Source organism: Callospermophilus lateralis, unplaced genomic scaffold (genome assembly GCF_048772815.1).
Source record: "Callospermophilus lateralis isolate mCalLat2 unplaced genomic scaffold, mCalLat2.hap1 Scaffold_45, whole genome shotgun sequence".
NCBI classification, from domain to species: domain Eukaryota; kingdom Metazoa; phylum Chordata; class Mammalia; order Rodentia; family Sciuridae; genus Callospermophilus; species Callospermophilus lateralis.
The window spans coordinates 10040254-10060582 of NW_027514398.1; the positions used below are offsets into that span (position 1 = coordinate 10040254).

A 20329-nucleotide genomic window follows, 5' to 3' on the forward strand; every position below is an offset into this window, starting at 1 on the left:
ACACGATCCATACAGAATCCCAAAGAAAAAAGATTAAGATAAAAAGCAGCTCTGCTAGACATATTATAATCAAAGGACCTAACACTGGAAATAAGAAAAAACAGTAAAAGATACACAAGAGAAACATTGGGCACATTTATATAAATTTATATTTGTTTGTATAAATTTAATTATATTTGCATTTATACGCCTCACTTCAAACTTCTCACCTCAAACTCTAAAATCAAGGGGGACTGGAATCAAATATTCCAAGCTTTGAAAGGATACACTTGCCATCCAAGACTGCTATATCCAGCAAAGTTATGAATAGAACAAGAAATGACATGATCAGTGAAATAATCCAGACACAGAATGCAAAGTGTTGAATGTTTTATCTCCTATGCAAAAGCTAGAGAGAAAAATGAAGAACAGACAGGGGATCACATAAAAATAGAAAGAAGATCACACAGTGATGAGCCACCTGACTGGTTAAATAGATGTAGGAGGGAAAAGCAGTAGCTACAGGATGAAATGTACTTTGGAATAAATAAAAATGCCCTGAAGCTTCTGAGAATTTTTTCTCAATGAGGACTTAAATTAAAAACAAAAGTCTATGCCCTAAAAAACATCAGATGATTTAAGTGCCAGAGAAAAGGTATATTGCACATGTATCAACTGAGGCTATGAAGAAAGTTCATTCATAAGTTCCCAGAAGGCAGTACAGAGTGCAGTGACTGGAGGGCTGCTGGTACTCACTCAGAAGAATCCCAGAACTCCCCACTTTCTTCACTTCATTCATGGTTTTCACATCTGTTGGTAGATGGCTGGGTTTTGACATGTCTATCACAAGTACAATATCAACATCCATTCTGCCATCTTTGATTTTGCTCCAATTATACAGTATGTCACAGTTTTCTTCCTCAAATAACCTCAAGTCCATGGTCAAAGGCCGGTTCTCCAATACAGATGCAAGTACACAGTCTGCTCTATCAGCTACTGATGTACCAGGTCAAATAACATCATGTGTTAACCAGAAAACAGTGCTGCAAGATCTTCCACATCTCCAAATAGAGCTACCAAAACAGGCACAGATTGATAATGGCTCATGAGCAGAATGCCGATGTTACCAGCAGCACAGTTGACGCCACTATATGCAATACTCACACACAGAATGATCACCTACAAGGGTCATCATCATAAGGCCTGCTCCTGGAAAATGGAGTGCATGGTGCTAGCCAAAGACCAATCACCAGACAATTCTGCTTTGTTGAAAATACAAAGACCCCATCCACACACAGCTTCTACTTTCTTGGTCAGAACAACTTCCTGTTCTTTCAACCCCAAACCTCAATATGTGAGTAAGTCAGACTAGCACTATGCATGCGTTCCTTAAGAACACTGATCTTAGATATTGGTTTTTCCTTTTTCTTCTTCTCCTTGTGACTTTGAGAAGATCCAATTCACAGTGCTAATCAACCTCACTTGCTTCAGACATACAGAAAGCTCCTAGAGAAACTTGTGAAATTGGAGGGAGGCCTTCCCACTGACACAGGGCCTACACTGCAGGAACTCTTAGAAGGTCCAGACACTATTCCAGCTCCTGCAATATCTCACTTCTCAATTGCTGGGCCTCCCTGATCCAAGCTCGGAAGCCAGCTGCCAGCATTGAGGGTTCCTTCTTCCCTTCAAGCACAAACAGGGAAGAGGCTTTGCTCCTGGAGCTGGAGGTCTCACCAAGGTAGGATCCTCCATCTTGGCATGCTGTGGTTGTCGCAGGTTGGGGGTACAAAGTGCAACATGCTGGCATTTACACCAGGACACCTGGATATTAAGCTTTTCAATGGCAAGATAGCTTTTAAGAAGGGTGAGCCTTAAAACATTGAATCAGAAAGACAGCAAAGTTATCGTGTACTCAGCTTGCACAACTTGATGACAAATGTCAGTGGAAAGACACTGTTTACTGGCAAAGGCAAAATAAACTTCAAAGTACCAGAAGAGATACAAAAAGTGCTTTTGGCAATGTAAGCTTGCTTTAAATTATAGGAGTCTTTGGGATACAAAACAATAAAATCCTATCAACCAGATAGGACCTATTGACTATGGTGAAAAAGTCACAAGTTTGCAGGAGACTCCTCATCGAGAGAAAAGAGAGTGCCAAATGATTTTCAGAACCTGGATTTCATATTCTCTATTTCAATATGCTTAATAAGAAATGGAAGTTTCTTTATTTTTTTTAATATTTATTTTTTAGTTTTCAGCGGACACAACATCTTTATTTGTATGTGGTGCTGAGGATCGAACCCGGGCCGCACGCATGCCAGGCTAGCGCGCTACCGCTTGAGCCACATCCCCAGCCCTGGAAGTTTCTTTATAACCAATGCCCACAAGCAGTCACTATGAAACACTTCCCCCATCCTGCAGAGACCCTACCTCACCCCCAGGTACAGGCGCTACATCCTTGAGGACACACATCTCTACTGGGTGTGTGTCCCCAAGATTGGCATTCTCTAAAATCTGCAAATATCACTCAGCCAATGCCCAGACTCAAACTGCTACTCCTCAGCCAGTAGCCCCTGCACTGCTTCCCACTGATTCCCCTCCCAGCACTGCCAACCCTCCCAGCACTCCCACCTCACACATCCTAACCCCCACAAGAACCCTGTCCTGACAGGGCCCTGCATTCTAACTCTTCCCCTTTCTGGAAGATCCCACTGCCTCCCACTCTCCTGCTGCTCACTAATACCTAGACACACTTCCCAGGGCTTCCAGGCAGCCAAAACCCTGTGGTGTGTATAGAAGGCTGGTGGTCCTCCCAGTAGCAGTTTTCAGGAGCACACTTCCCCATCATGTAGGCCCCAACTAACCCACAGTTTGTGTCATTCCCCTGGAGTCAAGCCCAATCCAGATCTGGGGGGCTCTCTTCCATCCTCAAGCATTGGTGATGGTCTGCCAAGTGGATGTTGAATGAGAGCCCACACTTCCTTGCTGCTCAAATGCAAACCAGTGCTTCTTACCTTGCAGGAGGGTCTCCAAGTGTCTCCTATCCACTGACTCATGGCCAGCCTCAGAATCTCTCTCCAGCACCTGCAAGATCACACTTGGTTTGAGTGTGAGAACTGATGTTTCTAGAGGAAATTCCCTTGACATTGGAGCACCATCTTTCTTATTCTACTTGGAGTCTCATCCCATCAACACAACTTGTCATATACAGAAGTGGAAATTAGAGTGTAACATTATCAGGAAATACTCTTCACAAAAAACCAGGTCACTGACTTGAGGCTCAGAAACCTTCTCCTATTCAGCAAGCAAGCCCTGAAAATTACCAGGTCATGGATCATAGGCAATGGTGCTGCTATTTCCACACACTTCTAATACCAACCACAATGTTTTACTAAGCATTCAGATAACAGGGATACATCTATCAAAACTGAGCATGAACAGAATGAGCCAAAATAACCCATTTTAATATTTAACTACCACAAATGAGTACAACTCTGGTACATATAAGTTTCTACTGGTCAAAATATAAACATCATTTACAACAGAATTTGAGAGGAAATAAGAACTTCACTCACACTCAACTTTTTTTTTAAAGTTTACATGCAGAAAGAAACTGGAAGCAAGAAAGACAGATAAGAAAAGGAAAGGCAATATCCTCACAATTATTACAGTACTAACATATCAAAGCTAAACTAAAACAATTCCAGATTCTTCTACCTAGGAAAGATATACACAAATCTCAAGATATAGCTAATTTTTTTCTCAACATATAATGCTTTTTTGTTCAGAGATACCTTGAAGAATCATACTGAAGAATCCTTTTTCCTTCCAACTGGAGAATGTCATGGTCCCCCTCAGGCTCAAAATACTTTTGAATACTTAACTGCACATTTGTGAATTGTATTTGGATTCAAAGTCATCTCATCATGCACTTCAAAAAATGATCTAATGTGGTCTAAATGTCTGTATAGATACTGGGGATCATGTTAACAAACACCACTGAATAGCTACTCTGCTTATGGGGAAAGACCAAATAAAAGTCAAGAAAGAAGTACACAAAATGTTTCCAGCAACATTAAGTTGTGCATGGATGTGGAAATCTTAAGCATACAAAAGAGTGGATCAATACCATTCAGGTGAACTGGGATGAACGACCAGTGAAGAAGAAAATAACCACTCCTGAAACCGATCAGGTGAAGTACAGACCTGCACTAAAAACCTACAAGTTCTTCTGCAGAGGAAACAATACCACTGGCAGCCCACATTCTGAATCTTTATTTAAAATGACACCACTTCAGGACACTTATTAATGTAAGAAATCTCTCCCTTATTCCAGTCCAAGTATGCTTCTCACACACTAAAGCCCTCCTGGTTCCAAACTTGGCATGTTATCACCTCTGGAAAGCTGCTGCCCCCAACAAACACCCAGACTCCACTTCCTCTGCTCTGCACAGAACCCCTGAACAGGCTCCAATGGTCTCCCCTCCTCCATCTCCTTCTTACCCCAACCTTCCTCAACAACACTGTGCTGGTCCCACTTCTTTTGACAGAGGATGAAATGCCTTCCCCCCTCCCCCTGCCGTAACACTAGAGCCTTCCCTACTTGATGCTGGGAGCCCTTCCAGGATGGGGTTTGGCTGGCAGGTGATGTCATCCAGGATGGTACAGAAGACTCCAGGTACCACAGTCCAGCCTCTTGGGAATGTAACCCTGCTTACATGAAGCAGAAAGTTTTTAATTCTTACTGAATTGAGAGTAAATGTCATTTGTATTTACCTTGGGATCCCCATCCAGAATATGCTAAAATTTCACCTCGTGTTTTACCATGAGCTCTTTTTGTCATTTACATTGTTCCTCTTCTATCCATAATAAAGTATATATTTTAAAAAAGTTCATTTTCAGGAAAATTCAAAATCTTTGTGCATTTATTAAAATTAAAAGTTCTTTTAATCTATACTGTATATTTTATCATATGCTGGCCTGCTCAAGTATTGCCCTTCCATAGTTAGTATTTTAGAGCTAAGTTTTGAAACAGGGTGATAACAGAAAAGGGTGGGATGGTATTCCATACACTTATATTTTTGTGAGGGTTTAAACATTTTAATAACAATGCATTAAAAATAAAAATAAGGACTGCTTCTGTGTAACAGTGAACACCCTTATCCAGGTGCAGTGGTGTACACTTGTCACCTTATTTATTCATTAGGCTGAGTCAGGATATCTCAACTTTAAGTCCAGTTTCAACAACTTACTGAGAGACTGGCACCCAAAAAAAATGTTTTTAAAATTTGAAATACTTAAGTACAGTTGTATAGTAAAGTGCCTCTGGATTAATTAACAAAAATCAATGAAAAAGGTTGGGAAGACATCTCCACTGGGAGCTGACCTGGGCAGTTACTTCAGATTCCCTCCCTGTGCACCCACACAGAGTCACACCCTCTCTTCTGGCCAGGTTTCTAAATTTTAGAGAAAAGCTGTTGCTAACTGATTAAGATGTGAACTGCTCTATAATGTTTCTTTAAATTTACAAAACCCAGAACATCTGGTGATTCTCAGATAAAATCAGAATGTGTCATGCCTCTTCTTTGACTTTGCTTATATACCAACATGAAACAAGCAAATTTCTGTGATATTTAACATGCAGAAAGAAATATGTCTATTCAAAGAAAGTATAGGTACTATCCCCAGAAAGTCAAGCTCCATTGTGATGGTCCATTCAGAAAGGAAGAAAAGCAAACACATCCTGGATCACAAAAGTTCTGCTGAGAGAAACCTTCCTTCCCACTGCCTCACAATCCCATCTTTCTCTCCCTATAAAAATCCTTGTGTCCCTGGGATCCCCAAGAGGAACTTTGAGGATGACGGCTCCCTCCCTTTTCCAATGTGCTGGACCTTCAGTAAACCTGATTTCTTTCCCACTAATTCAAATCTTCTGACTACTGGTTTTCCAGTAACGAGGAGCCTGGACTTGGATCTGGTAACACCTGGAGTCTGCCAGTCTTTTCTATCACTGATGATGACTCCAAATTCCCTTTTTAAAACCCCCTTTTACATCATGTCTAGATGCTGCTGTTTCAACAAATGATTCCTTTATAATTTCAGAGTTGCCCTTTTATACAGATAATGGATTGTGAAGATACAATGATTATGGAGTGCTTACACCCTATAGCAACTATATAGGGTGCTAGTGATCAAAAGGTACCGCAAGGCATTGTATTTACTTCCATAAGTGCTCAACAAGCTCACAAAATGCTCACATTTACATTTACAGAGTGTAAAGAATCATGAGCCCACATATTGCTTGATGCACCACCTCTAGGGTACAGAAGCAGACCATCATTATCTTCTCCCTGAAGCAACGGATCATTTTACCAATTAATCTGGAATCTCACACTTCAAAATGAACTCCCAACATTTTTATTACTCCTAGGAGGGTAATATTTGCCAGCTGTTGGACAAAGGTCTGGTGCCTCCCAGGACACTAGCTTTGTTTTCATCACGTGCCCTGAATGAAGGATGCTGAACAATTCAGATATTTGTGTTTTAACCATCTCCTACTAAAAGTCAGTGCATGTTCCTCAAACTTTTACTGAACTACCCCCTGATTAATCTCTATTAATTCAGTGATCATTTGGAAAGTTAATCAGTGGAAAAATTCACAGAGGTGCCTTGTGTAGTTATAAACCTGTTACTCTGAAGCACAACAAAAACATTCCCAGATATAAGGTACAGGAGAGAAGACACTTTTTCCTTTCTCTTCCATATGCTTGTGGTCTTAGGATTTTGCTTCTCTTATGTGTTCCTGTTTCTTTTTATCAATTTTCTTCTTTAATTCTTTCTTCTGAAGTCAAAATAGAAAAGCAGGCAAAACAAATAGCAGTTTGTATTAATATATTTTATATATAATAATTGAAATGAGAATACAGGCTTACTTCTCACTGAGTTCTTTGAGTTCTTTCACTGATTGTTCTAACACCCTTCAGCAACATCTGTCAACTTTTGAATGAGCCAATTTGTTTTTTATATGATCACAAGTAGAGCCTCTTCCCCTACCTCATCCACCCCAAACATCTGTGTTTAGAAAATCAATGATGAAATGCTAAACAATATTTTAAATTGTCAACGTCTAACACTGGCAAAGAGTGTTAAACCATCATATTATCTGGGCCGACAAGTTTTCATAAGAATGTCTTATTATCTCATTCAAACAAACTGAATTCATTAGAGTGTTGGGCCTGTTACTGCAGCTTGGCTCAGGGAAAACACAAATAACAGTGCAGAACTAGGTTTCTTTCTGTACTCTTTGACTTACTGAAACTGGGATTTGGTTAAAGAACCTACATTTTATGAACCTACATTCATGATTTTCAATAGGATTATCACTGCCTTTACCTCTTAAAGGTATTATGATTCTTGAAATGGTCATGACACAACTATAAGTTATATTTTGGTTTCCATGTATCGTTTATTATTGAATTGCTTCAAGAGTGACATGAATTGCCCACTTACAAATCTTCTTCACAGCAAAGAAAACAATTAAGCATGTGAAGAGCACTTACAATGAGAGAAAAATTGTTACCACCTGCACATCAGGTTTAGCATTCATCTCCAGGATATATAAAAAAATCATAAACCTTATCACTGTAAAAACAAGTATTTCAATCACCAAATGGGCAAAAAACTGAACAGGCACATCACACAAGAAATTCAAATGGCCAACAAGTATATGAAATAAATGTTCAACATCACTACAAATTAGAAAAATGGAAATTAAAACTATGCTGACATTCTGTTTCCAGTTGGAATGGCAATTATCAAGAATACAAGTAATAATAAGTGTTGGTGAGGATGTGGTAAAAGGTTCACTCATACATTGCTGGTGGGACTGCAATTTGGTGCAACCAATACTGGAAAGCAGTATGGAGATTTATCAGAAAACTTATAATGGAGCCACCATTTGACCAAGTTATCCAACTTCTCAGTATAAACCCAAATGACATAAAATCAGCATAACAGACCCAATCCACCAAAGGCCAAATAATCTTTATGATATGTTGATACTAACAAATAATCAAGAGGGAGAAGGAAGAATACAAGTTAATTGGATTAGAAAAAGGGAAATAAAAGGAAGGTAGGGGAAATGGGAATAGAAAAGACAGAATGAATCAGATATAACTTTCCTATGTTCATCTATGAATACATACACAGTGAAACCTCATATCATGTACAACCATAAGATTGAAATCCTAATTAGAATAAGTTATATGCTACACTTTATGTATATATAATATTTCAGAATTCACTCTACTGTCATATATATGTATATATATTCACCCTATTGTCATATATACATATATATAAAATAATAAAAAATTTCCATAGTATAAACCCTCATACAATATTCAAGGGCATTCTAGTAATCTCAATTTAGAAGAGAAATATTGTAACTTTTGGGATAATTGATGAGCAGTTATTTTATGCATCTATTCATGCTCGAAGATTCTCAAAGGCTTTTACTAAAAGATTTGAAGTCTTTTGTAGTACTCTAGGATCACTTCTGGGAAGCAGTTTCATATCTACAGAGATTCAGGATACAGAACTATTCTTTCAAGGAACAGGTGGATTCATGCTACAGCTGTACTGTGACTACAACCTTGTAGGTTGCATGTACTTCTGGCTGGAACACAACATTACTGAGCTTCATATCCTAGTTTATCTAGTATGGGTGATGCCTGTATGTACTTCACATGGGAAATATAGGGAATAGGGGACATTAAATGGTCAGGACACGTTATGGGTTGAATATAATGTCCATTCCAGATATCAGCTCATAACCTCATCTTAAATGAGTCTTTTGCACATGTAAATGTTAAATGAGGTCATAGTGGATTATTGTGGGCTATAATCTAATGACTCATGACCTTAGAAGATAAAAATTTGGACAAGTATACCTGTGCAGAGAGAACACCATGTGATAATGGTGACAGAAAAATTAGAGATGAATCTACATGTCAAGATATGCTAAGGATTTCTGACAACAACTAAAAGCTAGAGTAGACAAGGAAAAATTCTCCCCTAGATCTTTCAGAGGAGATACCTTATAATAATTCAGTTTGGATTCATAGACTCCACAACTGTGGTACAATAAATTGATTTTTTAAGACACCCAGTAAGTATTATTTTTCAAAGTAGTCCTAGTAACCCAAAAGGGCCAGTATGTCGGGCTGCTCCTTGGCACTCAGTAGAGGGGGTAGTCCCAGACTGGTAGCTTCCTCTCATCAAAGGGAAAAAAGGAATCCCAATGTAGTCAGCAACATCCTTTGTCCACAAAGTCCTAGATAAAATAGCATGCAAACTCAGTGTGAAATTCTAAGAGTAAATGATATTCTGAAATTCACATGGAAATCAACAATCCAGAAGATGAGATTCAAAAACTGATATATAGACAGTGGTTGAAGTTCAGAGGTAGGGCTTCCAGTCTTCAGGGAAAAGATCTGCAAATGAGGAAGGCCCATGAGACTGGAGGATGCCAAGTTCCTCATTTTATTATGGACATATGCAGATGTGATCTAAGTAAGAGCTAGAGTTTTTTTCCTGTAGGGCACTGGGAAAAAAGACAGGAAAAGAAGGTGAAGACTGGACCCAAGGAGGACTTTATGTCACTTTTATTGTCACTGAAATTTCTAGACCAGGATCATCAGTTGGAAGTGTTTAGACCTGGAACATTAGCAAACCGTGGGGGCTTGTAAGAAATAGAGATGCTCAGGCCCACCCCTAGCCCTGAGTCAAACACTCTGAGTTGAGACACAGAAGTCTGAGTTTGAGTGAGCTCTCCATGTGATTGTCATGCACTTTATTTGAGATACACTGTTCTAGTCTTGAACAGATGGCCTGGGGTGAAAGCACCAATTTTATTCTCTATAAGGACACCTGGGAATTGCAGAACCATACTGATAGCTTCTCTCTTCCAAGCGTCTGACACTTCATCCTAGTCTCTCTTAAAATCAATATGTAGTAATATATATATATATATATATATATATATATATACACACATATATACACACACACACACACACACACACACACACATATACACAATGGAATATTACTCAGCCTTAAAGAAAAATCAAATTAGGGCATTTGCCACTCAATTGATGGAACTATGGACTATCAAGCTAAGTGAAATAAGTCCCAAAAAACAATTGCCAAATATTTTCTTTTATATATGGATGCTAATACACAATAAGGGATGGAGAGGGAATAACAGAAGTTCACTGGAGTATACAAAGGGGAATGAAAATAAGGGAACCACAGTTCATTAGAATGAACTGGATGTAACTTTTCTATGTTTATATATGGATCATGACCAGTGAAATTCCACATGTACAACCACATGAATGGGATCCTAATTAGAATAAGGTTTATTCCATGCATGTATAATATACTCTGCTGTCACATATATCTAAAAAGAAGAAATAAAAAAGGATTAAAAGGACCTGGGGGAGGGTATGAAAAAGGAATGGGAAACACTGGGGACTGATATTGCTTATTTTTATATTAGATTCATATGTGAATGTGCCACAATAAATTCCATTGTTCTGAAAATCTATAATGCATTAATAAAAATAAGGAAAAAAATAAAAAGTGGGTAGTGGCATATGAACCTAATTGGAAAATCATGCTTTGGTTTAATTCCCAATACCAAAAAAAACATTTTTAATTACATATATATGTATACATACACACACACACACACAAATACACACACATATACAAAATTTACTATATAAACATATTTAATTGCAAAAATCCCATGAGATAATCAATAGATTTAGAAAAGCCTGTTCACAACAGTCAGCACCCATTCAGGTTTAAAACACAGGAGGAACTATTGATAGAAGGACATTTCTTCAAAATTGTAGAATCTGTAGGTGAGAAACCAAATGCCAACCTCAAACTAAATAAAAAATTTTGAAACATTTTTTCTAAAAACAAAAACAAACAAGGATGTAAACTTTCACCACTTATTGAATCCCTAGCCAGAGCAAACAAGTAAGAGAAGAAATCTAATGGCATACACATAGGAAACAAGAAGTCCTGTTGCCTCTGTTTAATGATGACATGAACATTTTAATTAAATGATTTAAAATGCTCCATCAGAAAATTTATAGTGCTGATAACAAATCTACTAAAGGAGCTAATACAAGAACATAATACATAAATCAATTACACTCCTATATTGCAATAGCATCCTTGCTTTAAAATAATTGGGAAAAATGTCTCATTCAAAAAACCCTAAAAAAATACTTCTGAAAACATCTAACCTAGGAGATGAAAAATGTCAACCATGAAAATTCTAAAATGGTGAAGAAAAAAAGCTGAAGACAACCTTAAGAAGTGGAAATACTTCCAATGTTCTGGAATAAGCAAAATCAGTATTATCTAAATGGTCATACTACCTTAACCAGTGAACAGACTCTTCACAATCCCAATCAAAATATCAATGACATCCTTCACAACACAGACATTCTTCATAACACACAGACAAAACACATTTCTCAAATTCATTCTGACTCAGAAGTGACATAGAAGAGCCAAATGCATCCTGAACCAGAAGAGTGATGCTGAGAGCTTCACAGTACCAGATACCCAATTATGTTGCAGAGCTTTAGTAAAAAAAAAAAAACAGCATTATATTGGCACCAAAACATACCTGAAGACGAATGGAATAGAAAACACAGACAAATCTACAAAGATACAGTGACCTGATATGCGACAAAACTACCAAAAATGTATGTCGGAGAAAAGAGAGACTTTTTAACAAGTGGTGCTATGAAAACTGGATAGCCATATGTAGAAAAACCTAAAACTTGATCCCTCTCACCCTGCACAAAAGCCAACTCAAAGAGGATCAAAGATCTAGGAATTAAACCAGAAACTCTACAGTTGCTTAAAGAAAATGTAGGCCTAACATTCCAATATATTGACAAAATCATCAACTTCCTTAACAAAACTTCTAAAGCATAAGAAATAAAACTAAGAGTCAATAAGTGAGATGAAATCAAATTTCAAAACTTCTGGACAACAAACAAAACAAGAATGTGAACAGAGAGCCTATCAATGTGAGAAAAAAATATATAGAAAATCTCTAGGAATCATGAAATGCAAATCAAAACTACAAGGAAGAGGAAGTCTGTTATTATTGTGTCCTTGCTCTTTCCCTATACTTTAATAAAGCTATTAGTTTCAAAAAGAACTACATGGAGATTTTATCTCACTCCACTCAAAATATCAAATATCAAAAATAATGTTGGGGTAATCCACATATCATAGAGAACATTTTGGGGGAAAAGAAGAATAAAGTTTATTGAATTAGACATTGGAGGATGAAGGAAAAGGTGGGTATGGGAATAAGAAAAACAGTAGAATGAAACAGACATAACTTTCCTATATTCTTATATGAACCTACAACCTGTGTAAATCTACAGTATATATAGCATAAGAATAGGAAGCTATAGTTCATGTATGTATAAAATGACAAAATACACTTTACTGTATGTACAACTAAAAAGAATCTTTAAAAAGAAAAGAATAATGTGTGGAGAAATGTACACTAATGCAGTGTTGGTAGGACTACAAGTTAGTAGAGCCATTCTGGAAAACTGTATGAATACCCCTTTAAAAACTTGGAATAGAACCACCATCTGACCCAGTTGTCCCATTCCTTGGTATATATCCAAATATCTGGAATCAGCATACTATAGAAACATAGGTACATCAGTACTTATGGCAACACAATTCATAGTAACCTAATTACAGAAACAGCCCACATACCCACCAACAGACTAATGGATAAAGAATACATGGTATATATATACACAATGAAGTTTACTTAGTCATTAAGAAGAACTGAATGATGACACTAGGTGGAAAATAGATGAAATGAGAACACAATTCTAAGTGAAATAAGCTACATTCTGAAGGCCAAGGGTCGAATGATTCCCCTCCTATGTGAATACTTGACCACATAATGGAAAAGGGGAATCCAAAAAAAAATAGCAGAGATATCTGTGGTGTACAGGAAGGGATTATAGAGAAGGCAGGGAGGATAAACAGAGGGATGAGCAGTAGAATGAAACAAACCAAACTCTCTCCATACATCTATGAATGAAGCATGATGAATTTCAATGTTGTATATGTCTATAATGCACTAATTTAAAAATCTCTAAATAAATAGACGATAAACCAAAAGAAACCAGACTCATTGTTCTCTCTTTCACTCTTCCTCTAATTTTTCTTTTACTTTATTTCTTGTATTCTCCCTTACAAACAATGCACCCTATGCTGTCTATGGATCAGCCCTATTTTGAAATTGCAAATCTTTGTCTCCCTGATCTCTTCTTCTTTCCTCTTAATTAACTCTATTTTTAACTTCTCCTACCACTGGTTAGTTTGTAAAATGTCAGACCCGACCATTAATGCAATAAAAACAGTTAAAACACTGCAAGTCATAGGTAATACTAATTGTTTGAGTTTATAATAGATATAATTTATGATTAACTGATATCTTTACTGATAGAAATTGCTGACCCTACAATTTCTGTTTATTGTGTCAGTCAACATTGTAGAAGTCATAATAGGAACTTGACTTAATCCTATATGTTATATGCATAGTTTTTTTCAGTTACTTGACTCTCCTTAATCTCTGAGGCACTGGAAACCTACAGGATAACTTAAAGCTGGTAGAGTAGAAACCCCACTGCTTCAGATCCATTTGTATAGATGGGTAGACACATAAACAATATGAAAAAACAAGAGAAGAAAATATCCAAAACAAAACAGAATGATTCAACAATAGACTCCACTGATACTGCAGTGCAGAAAATGTCAAGGAATGAATTTAGAAAGTTCATAGATAAGATGACCTAAGAGGAAAAAATGATGAAAGGATTGGAATCAGAGAGAAAATATTAGAAGTGAAAGGTCACGTCAAGAAGGAGATACAGATTTTGAAGAAGAAACTCTTGAAATTGAAGAATCAATAAACCAAATTAAAAATTCAATGGAAAGCATTACCAACAGACTAGATCATTTGAAAAATAGATATTGAGGTAACAAAGACAATGTATATAATCTTGGCAAAGAAACTTGATCATGGAGAAAAGATGTAAAGAAAATATGAGCAGAAGTTCAAGAAATATAGGGTAGTATTAAAAGGTCAAATCTAGGACTTACAGGGGCTCTGAAGTACAAATTATAGAAATGCAAAATATTTTCAATGAAACAATATGAGAAAAATTCTCACATCTTAAAAATTAAATGGAAAATTCTATTTATTTCAGATTTGGTTTATAATCTAATCACCGTAGAATATAAAAACCTTAAGTGTGATCATCAGATTCCCTTATTTCAGGGCTCAGAAAAATACTATTTGAGTAAACTTTTTTTGAGAAATTTGAATTATAAATTTGTAGATTGCATAAGACTTTAATTGGATATATTCAGCTATTCAGCATTGAAAATAATTTAAAATGTTACATATTTTACAAGAATATTTCAACTTGAAAACCCAAGAGGTTTTGAATATTTAAACAATACCACAGTTATCATAAATGTTATTATTTATAGTTACTCAATGAGTTATAAGATAAAAGTGGTTGAAGTGTATTTAAGCTTTCCCATAAAATGAATGTTATGCTACAATGGAGCTCACATTTAAGAAATTATACTTGAATGAAAATTACATTATAATATGGATAACCTAGTCTTGACATTTTTATTAAAATAAAATGTTTTCCTTGAATGGTGTCTGAATTTCTGATTAGAAAGTCCCAGACTTCACTTCCTCATAAACATTGACATAGAAAGATTATGGCCCAATGATCCTGTAAGAACATTACAGAAGCCAGTTATGAAATTGGGGTATTCCAGGAATACACAGTTCTATTTAAAGAGCGGAAAAAGCCATTTGCTTTAACCTCCTGTCAACCCTATGCCCAACCCAGCAAGACAAGCATAATTCATGAGTACTTTCTTAGGAGGAAGAGTGGATATACTTCCAATATTCTAGGTGTTGTTTAGGGAGAGACAGGTGTTGGAGGAAATGATTTGTCTCACTTGTCTCAAGGCCCATATGAAGAAATCTCTTACTTTAAATACCTGAGTTGGGCTGAGAACCAGAGAGAACTCAAAAGGATTGTCTAAGCATCAGACTCTACAGTACTACAGTGATACACCAAGGGGAGGAAGAGAGTACAAGACCTTCCTAAAGAAACCAGCAAACCTGTCTAATTCAGAAATCATATTTCAAGTCTAGAAAAGAAACACTCCTATAAAAGATTCAAGGGGCTTCCAAAATTTCTGACTAATTTGTGAAACTTGTCCTCCATACAAAATTGATTCACAAAATCTGGAAGAGGTAGCTGTTTTTTCAAATGCAAAAACAAAAAAAGTAACATAAATAACAAGACACATGAAGAGACACAAAAACATAAATAAATCAAATAAACAAGACAACTCTACAAACACCAACCCTAAGACTTTGAAGGTTTATGAATAATTTCATGAAATGAAAAATAGTCCTTGTAAAAATACCTACATGTGTTATGAGAGAACAGCAGAATACTACACAAAAGGGCTGGGATTGTGGCTCATTGGTAGAGCACTCACCTAGCAAAAACAAAGCCCTGGGTTCAATCCTCAGCACCACATAAAAATAAGTAAAATAAAAAAGATCCTGTGTCCAACTACAACTAAAAATAAATATTAAAAAAAGAAAATGACACGAAATCAGGAAAATACATGTAAAGTGTAAAAATGTCAACATGATAGTATAAAAATTTAAATAAAACAATAATTGAAATAAAATATTCATTAGAAGTGTTCAATAACAGACTTGATCAAGAACAAGAGTGAGTCATTGAACTCAAATACAGGCTTTTTGAAATTATTGATTGAAACAAAAAGAAAAGAAAAAAAGAAAATTTTAAATGTGAAGAAACTGTGACTTATGAGACAACATCACAAGGACCTATGTGTGTTTTGCATGTGTCTCTAAAGAAGAGAAAGAGAAGGGGGAATAAAACTCATTTGAAAAAATAATACACATTTTTTTTCAATTCTGAGAAAGAAAATAGATACCCAAATTCAAGAAGTTCAAAGAACAATAATTAAGATGAATCCACAAAGGACCCACACTGAGGCAAATTGTAACTATCAAAATGTAAAAATAAAGATTTGTATGGGCTGGGGCTGGGGCTCAGCAGTAGCACACTTGCCTGGCAAGTGTGATGTACTGGGTTTGATTCATAGCACCTTATATAAATGCATAAATAAAAGTCTAGCTCTCCTGGCCTACTCTGTCTCTCTCTCTTTGTCTCCTCTCTCTCTCTCTCTCTATCTCTCCCTCTTTTCCATTTTTCCCCTCCGAATCCTCCCTGCCCTGCGCGCCTGGACACAGATTTAGGAAGCGATTTCGCTCAAGTTTTAAGGACAAGGAAGAGAAGCAGGAGAGACCGGCCAGATTCGGATTGAAACTGAGACACCCTCCGGAGCTCGGAGCAGAGGAAGGAGGTGGAGGGCGAACGGAAGCCAGTTTGCAGTTCAAGTTTTGATAGCGCTGGTAGAAGAGGCTTAAATCAGTGTGTGTGCGTGTGTGTGTCTCTCCTCTCCCCTCTCCCCTCTCCCCTCTCCCCTCTCCCCTCTCCCCTCTCCCCTCTCCCCTCTCCCCTCTCCCCTCTCCCCTCTCCCCTCTCTCTCCTCTCTCTCTCTCTCTCCCTCTCCCCCCCCCGTGGTTTTTTTCTTCTTCTGTTCTTAAGAAGAGACTTTTTCCGCACTCTTGCTCCCTGCTAAAGCCGAGTCTAGCTGCAGCAAGAGAGAGGAAGATAGGAAGCGGGGGACGAAGAGGAAAAGGGGGAAGAGTCTTCTAGGAGAACCGTTCGCATTTGCAACAAAGGACCTGGGGGCTGGGGAGCGATTCCGGGGACGCAGGGCTGGAGTGTCTATTTCGAGCTCAGCGGCCGGGCTCTGGCGCGAGTCCAGACCCTGCTCGCTCGTCTGGCTTCGGAAACCGACTTCCAGGAGCGGCTTTTTAAAATCACAAGGCACAAGGACTGTCACCCAGCGACTATGTCTTCTGATTTGTCGCCTTGTCCTCTTTAAAAGCGACATTCCCTCCCCAAAAGACAATTTCCCCTCTTTGAAGTGATTTACTTGTGATTTCTTCCTCCTATTTTTTTTTTTTTGCGTTTTTTTAAAAAAAGTATGTGCTGCTGTTGAGCAAAAAAAAAAAAGAAAAAAAAAAAGCAAAAGGCAACAAAACAAAAAAGCAAGACAGCCGCTGCGGACTTGTCCTGGCCTGGAGTGGCTGAGCCTCTCCATGAGAGATCCGGTCATTCCTGGGACAAGCATGGCCTACCATCCGTTCCTACCTCACTGGGCGCCGGACTTCGCCATGAGCGCGGTGCTGGGTCACCAGCCGCCCTTCTTCCCCGCGCTGACACTGCCTCCCAATGGCGCCGCGGCGCTCTTGCTGCCCGGCGCCCTGGCCAAGCCCATCATGGATCAATTGGTGGGGGCGGCAGAGACCGGCATCCCTTTCTCGTCCCTGGGGCCCCAGGCGCATCTAAGGCCTCTGAAGACCATTGAGCCCGAAGAAGAGGTGTAGGATGATCCGAAGGTGTACCTGGAGGCTAAAGAACTTTGGGATCAGTTCCACAAGAGGGGCACCGAGATGGTCATTACCAAGTCGGGAAGGCGAATGTTTCCTCCATTTAAAGTGAGATGTTCTGGGCTAGATAAAAAGGCCAAATATATTTTACTGATGGACATTATAGCTGCTGATGACTGTCGATATAAATTTCACAATTCTCGGTGGATGGTGGCGGGTAAGGCCGACCCTGAGATGCCAAAGAGAATGTACATTCACCCCGACAGCCCGGCTACCGGGGAACAGTGGATGTCTAAAGTTGTCACTTTCCACAAACTGAAACTCACCAACAACATTTCGGACAAACACGGATTTACTTTGGCCTTCCCAAGTGATCACGCAACGTGGCAGGGGAATTATAGTTTTGGGACGCAGATTATATTGAACTCCATGCACAAATACCAGCCCCGGTTCCACATCGTAAGAGCCAATGACATCTTGAAACTCCCTTATAGTACATTTCGGACGTACTTGTTCCCCGAAACTGAATTCATCGCTGTGACCGCATACCAGAATGATAAGATAACTCAGTTAAAAATAGACAACAACCCATTTGCGAAAGGTTTTCAGGACACTGGAAATGGCAGGAGAGAAAAAAGAAAACAGCTCACCCTGAAGTCCATGCGGGTGTTTGATGAAAGACACAAGAAGGAGACAGGAACTTCGGATGAGTCCTCTAGCGAGCAGGCGGCCTTCACCTGTTTCACTCAGGCCTCCTCACCAGCAGTGTCCACTGTAGGGACATCGAACCTCAAAGATCTGTGTCCCAGCGAGGCTGAGAGCGACGCGGAGGCTGAGAGCAAGGAAGAGCACGGCCCCGAGGCCTGCGACTCGGCCAAGATCACCACCACCACGTCGGAGGAGCCGTGTCGGGACAAGGGCAGCCCGGCCATCAAGGCTCACCTCTTTGCGGTGGAGCCAGGCGGCCGTCCCAGGGACAGCGGGCGACTAGACAAGGCGTCGCCGGACTCGCGCCACAGTCCGGCCACCATTTCCTCCAGTACCCGCGGTCTGGGCGCCGACGAGCGCCGGAGCCCTGGCCGCGATGGCGCGGCCACGGCCAAGGTCGAGGAGGCGCGCGCGCTGCCAGGCAAGGAGGCGTTCGCGCCGCTCACGGTGCAGACCGACGCGGCCGCGCACCAGGCCCAGGGCCCCCTGCCCGGCCTGGGCTTTGCGCCGGGCCTGGCCGGCCAGCAGTTCTTCAAGGGGCACCCACTGTTCCTGCATCCCGGCCAGTTCGCCATGGGGGGCGCCTTCTCCAGCATGGCCGCGGGCATGGGGCCCCTGCTGGCCACCGTGTCCGGGGCTTCTACTGGCGTCTCGGGCCTGGATTCCTCGGCCATGGCCTCTGCTGCCGCTGTGCAGGGACTGTCTGGGGCATCCGCAACCACCCTGCCCTTCCACCTCCAGCAGCAGGTCCTGGCCTCTCAGGGCCTGGCCATGTCGCCTTTCGGAAGCCTCTTCCCTTACCCCTACACGTACATGGCCACAGCAGCTGCCGCCTCCTCGGCTGCAGCCTCCAGCTCCGTGCACCGCCACCCATTCCTCAGCCTGAACAGCATGTGCCCGCGGCTGCCCTACAGCCCCTACTCCATCCCGGTGCCGGTCCCCGACAGCAGCAGCCTGCTGGCCAGGGCGCTGCCTTCCATGGCGCCGGCCGCGGGGCCCCTGGACGGCAAGGCCGCCGCCCTGGCCTCCAGCCCCGCCTCGGTGGCCTTGGACTCGGGCTCCGAACTGAACAGCCGTTCCTCCACGCTCTCTTCCAGCTCTGTGTCCTTGTCACCCAAACTCTGCTCCGAGAAGGAGGCGGCCACCAGTGAACTTCAGAGTATCCAGCGATTGGTCAGTGGCTTGGAAGCCAAGCGCGACATGTCCCGCAGCGCGTCCCCCTAGACCCCCTCGAGAAAAGTTTCTTCATTCCAGTTCAGTCAAATCTGCAGCGCACTTTGTTGGATGTAAACGAAACCACAGGCCTTGGGGTTACTCCCTTCCTTTTGCAGTGGTGTCTGGGAAGGGGCACCGGGCTCCCTTGAGAGAATGTCCGAGAGACAGACCCTGTCGTCTTGGCAAGGTTTATAGATCTCGGATCTGGCTCAGATTCCGGGGGCTCAGAAACCACTGTTGCATTGAGCCACCCGGTGGAAGCATCTGTGTCCTGAGACTGCCATCCAGGCTGGTCTGGAAGCTGTGGCCCAGGAAGAGGTAGCTGAGCCCTCCAGGGGGGAGAGGTGTTGAGAGGCATTTCCCTCAATGTGGATTTATATGATCTATTTTTTTTTCCTTTCACCGTGTCAAGTGGAAACAAATAAAATTTTTAAAAATCGGGGGCAAATGCATACATTAAACATGATTGTGAAGAGTGAAAATCTTCATAGTGACTTGCATATTGGTTCTCAATAAATTACTGAGCAGCCTTGTTTGGGGAGGGAGGTCCCTGCCATTCTTGTTTAGTCTATATTAAGGAAATCTGTGTCTTTTTAATATTCTTGTGATGTTTTAAGAGCCGCTATAGGTCTCTTCTTGCATGTTCCACAGTAGTATATTTGTGGTTTTTATTTTGAACGCTTGCTTTTAGAGAAAACAACACAACCCCATACACTCTCAACCTGTGCTCTCAAGTCTGCAACCCCAAGGAAGTGG

General features: G+C 40.2%; 1 pseudogene; it reads left to right on the top strand.

Moving 5' to 3' along the window:
* The first annotated feature begins 1776 nt into the window (after nucleotides 1-1776).
* Nucleotides 1777-19582, top strand: LOC143388956 (T-box transcription factor TBX3 pseudogene; annotated as a pseudogene).
* The last annotated feature ends 747 nt before the right edge of the window (nucleotides 19583-20329 follow it).